Below are 4532 nucleotides of genomic sequence, written 5' to 3'. Positions count from 1 at the left end.
CTTGGGGCTTGACGTCACCTGACAATACAAAGGTGACATCAATCCCCAACTATCATCTCTCAGCCATCCCAGAAAAGGCGCATCTCTAAGATGTGCCAATACTGGCACTTAGCCTCGCTCTTCCCACTTGCCCTGTAGTGGTGGCAAGTGGGGTGATAGTTGTGGGGTTGATGTCACCTTTGTATTGTCAGGTGACATCAAGCCCAGATGTTAGTAATGGAGAGGCGTCAACAAGATGCCCCATTACTAACCCCATAGTCACATTGTAAGAAAACACAGACACCCAAAAAAAAGTCCTTCAATGAAAGAATGACACAGACTCCTTTAATATTCTTAATTAAACCATACTTACGACATTGCCTAATTCCACCGAAGGCCTCAATCTTCTGTAATAAAGCTAAAATAAAAAACAACAATATACCATACCTGTCCGTCATTGTGTCCCATGCCGTAATCCATGTCTGGGAGAGAAATAGTTTTCAACCTGGATGGTGCCAAGATGCGACCGTCCAGGCTGAGAACCACTGATGAATGAACAGCTGCAAGAGCAGCCTCAGTCACTAGCGGTGACGTCACTAAGGCTGTATTCCCAGCCGGGCTGAACTGCGGTGACCTCGGTGAGATCCCCGCTAGCACCGTGACAAAGTTTCACGGTGCAGAGGCAAGTTCACCGGGAGACATCAACCCCTCAAATATTACCCCACTTGCCACCGCTACAGGGCAAGTGGGAAGAGAGAGTCTAAGCGCCAGAATTGACGCATCTCAGAGATGCCCCTTTTCTGGGGAGGCTAAGAGCTGAAGTTTTTAGCCTGGGGGAGGCAGTATCCATGCTGCTTACTAGGCTATTAATAATAGCTCGCAGCTATCTGCATAGCCTTTGCTGGTTATTAATTATAGGGGGACCCTACATCATTTTTTGGGGGGTCCTCCATTTGAATAGCCAGTAAAGGCTAGTTATACAGCTGTGAGCAGATATTAATAGTCTGGGAAGCTCCAGGGGTATTACCCCCTTCCTAGGCTATAAACATCTGCCCCCAATCATTTGCTTTCCATCTGCTGGTTAAAAAATTATGCGGGAGCCCACACTGTTTTTTTTTCCGGAAAAATAATCTTTTATTAATTAAATACATGTACAGTTAGCTGCACACACACTGTACTAATTGTATTTGTCCCTGACATCTATATAACTATCAACTCTATGTGTATTTACTGTATGTAATCTCTTCTATCCTGTCGGCTCCTGCAGTGATTCTACAGTACACAGCAGATGAATTGTCGGTCTATATTCTATCTAATATACTGTACAGACCAAAAGTTTGGACACAGCTTCTCATTTAAAGATTTTTTTGTATTTTCATGACTATGAAATTTGTACATTCACACTGAAGACATCAAAACTATGAATTAACACATGTGGAATAATATACTTAACAAAAAAGTGTGAAACAACTGAAATTACCGTATATACTCGAGTATAAGCTGACCCGAGTATAAGCCGACCCCCCTAATTTTGCCACAAAAAAACTGGGAAAACTTATTGACTCGAGTATAAGCCTAGGGTGGAAAATGCAGCAGGTACCGGTGAATTTCAAAATTAAAAATAGATACTCCATACCGTTCATTATGGCCCCATAGATGCTCCACATAAAGCTGTGCCACATATAATGCTCTGCACCGTTCATTATGGCCCCATAGATGCTCCACATAAAGCTGTGCCATATATATAATGCTCTGCACCGTTGCCCCATAGCTGTGCCATATAGTGCTCTGCACCATTGCCCCATAGCTGTGCCATATAGTGCTCTGCACCGTCCATTATTGCCCCATAGCTGTGCCATATAGTGCTCTGCACCATTGCCCCATAGCTGTGCCATATAGTGCTCTGCACCATTGCCCCATAGCTGTGCCATATAGTGCTCTGCACCATTGCCCCATAGCTGTGCCATATAGTGCTCTGCACCATTGCCCCATAGCTGTGCCATATAGTGCTCTGCACCGTTGCCCCATAGCTGTGCCATATATATAGTGCTCTGCACCGTTGCCCCATAGCTGTGCCATATAGTGCTCTGCACCATTGCCCCATAGCTGTGCCATATAGTGCTCTGCACCATTGCCCCATAGCTGTGCCATATAGTGCTCTGCACCATTGCCCCATAGCTGTGCCATATAGTGCTCTGCACCGTTGCCCCATAGCTGTGCCATATATATAGTGCTCTGCACCGTTGCCCCATAGCTGTGCCATATAGTGCTCTGCACCATTGCCCCATAGCTGTGCCATATAGTGCTCTGCACCGTTGCCCCATAGCTGTGCCATATATATAGTGCTCTGCACCGTTGCCCCATAGGTGTGCCATATATATAGTGCTCTGCACCGTTGCCCCATAGCTGTGCCATATAGTGCTCTGCACCATTGCCCCATAGCTGTGCCATATAGTGCTCTGCACCATTGCCCCATAGCTGTGCCATATAGTGCTCTGCACCATTGCCCCATAGCTGTGCCATATAGTGCTCTGCACCGTTGCCCCATAGCTGTGCCATATATATAGTGCTCTGCACCGTTGCCCCATAGCTGTGCCATATAGTGCTCTGCACCATTGCCCCATAGCTGTGCCATATAGTGCTCTGCACCATTGCCCCATAGCTGTGCCATATAGTGCTCTGCACCATTGCCCCATAGCTGTGCCATATAGTGCTCTGCACCGTTGCCCCATAGCTGTGCCATATAGTGCTCTGCACCATTGCCCCATAGCTGTGCCATATAGTGCTCTGCACCATTGCCCCATAGCTGTGCCATATAGTGCTCTGCACCATTGCCCCATAGCTGTGCCATATAGTGCTCTGCACCGTTGCCCCATAGCTGTGCCATATATATAGTGCTCTGCACCGTTGCCCCATAGCTGTGCCATATAGTGCTCTGCACCATTGCCCCATAGCTGTGCCATATAGTGCTCTGCACCGTTGCCCCATAGCTGTGCCATATATATAGTGCTCTGCACCGTTGCCCCATAGCTGTGCCATATATATAGTGCTCTGCACCGTTGCCCCATAGCTGTGCCATATATATAGTGCTCTGCACCGTTGCCCCATAGCTGTGCCATATAGTGCTCTGCACCATTGCCCCATAGCTGTGCCATATAGTGCTCTGCACCATTGCCCCATAGCTGTGCCATATAGTGCTCTGCACCGTCCATTATTGCCCCATAGCTGTTGCTGCTGCTGCAATAAAAAAAAACAAAACACATACTCACCTGTCTTGCTTGCAGCTCCTCGGCGCCATCTTCCCGGCGTCTCTCCGCACTGACTGATCAGGCAGAGGGCGGCGCGCACACTATATGCGTCATCGCGCCCTCTGACCTGCACAGTCAGTGCAGAGAGACGCCGGGAAGATGGCGTGACGCCCGGCGTGTGGAACGAGGACAGGTGAATATGTCATACTTACCTGCTCCCGGCGTCCCGCTCCTTCCCCCGGACAGCTGGTCTTCGGTGCCGCAGCCTCTTCGTCTGTCAGCGGTCACCGGCACCGCTGATTAGAGAAATGAATAGGCGGCTCCGCCCCTATGGGAGGTGGAGCAGCCTATTCATTTCTCTAATTAGCGGCCCCACGTGACCGCTCAGGGGAAGAGGCTGCGGCACCCGGAGACCGTGGGACAGGCAGGGGGAGCGACAGGATCGCCGGGACTAGGTGAGTATATGACAGTGCTCACCCGCCGACCCCACCACCGATCATGACTCGAGTATAAGCCGAGAGGGGCACTTTCAGCCCAAAAATTTGGGCTGAAAATCTCGGCTTATACTCGAGTATATACGGTATGTCTTATATTCTAGGTTCTTCAAAGTAGCCACCTTTTGCTTTGATGACTGCTTTGCACACTCTTGGCATTCTCTTGATGAGCTTCAAGAAGCAGTCACCGGGAATGGTTTTCCATTCACAGATGTGCCCTGTCAGGTTTAATAAGTGGGATTTATTGCCTTATAAATGGGGTTGGGACCGTCAGTTGTGCTGTGCAGACTAGCCAGTAATGACCACAAGCTCTCAATGCAAGGTCGGTTTCACACGTCCTGATATTTCCGGTACCGGATGTGTCCGTGTGTGTACTACGTGCGCCACACGTGCGGCAACCGTGTGCTGCATCAGTACCAAACGGATCACTGCCCTGGAAGTAGCGCTACTGTAAGTGCTGTTCCCCGCCGGCTGGTGCTGAAGCCAACTATCATCCATTCTCCCCTGCTCTGCCGTTGAGAAGCACGAGCAGGGGAGAATGATTGAGAAGCAGCGGGTGCAGGCTCAATAACTATCAGTGACGTCACTGAGTCTGTGCTCGCTGCAGACATGAACTCCTGTAACCTCAGGACGTGGGAGAATGCAAGTGATGAGGTCACGTAAGTTCAAGCTCTGTCACAGTGACCTCATCGCTTGCATTCTCCCATGGTCCAGAGGTCACAGGAGTTCATGCCGGCAGCGAGCACAGACTCAGTGACGACACCGCTAGTTACTGAGCCTGCGCCAGCTACTTCTCATTCATTCCCCTGTA

Source organism: Ranitomeya variabilis, chromosome 7, assembly GCF_051348905.1.
Source record: "Ranitomeya variabilis isolate aRanVar5 chromosome 7, aRanVar5.hap1, whole genome shotgun sequence".
Taxonomy (NCBI): Eukaryota; Metazoa; Chordata; class Amphibia; order Anura; family Dendrobatidae; genus Ranitomeya; species Ranitomeya variabilis.
This window is presented reverse-complemented; position numbering follows the sequence as displayed.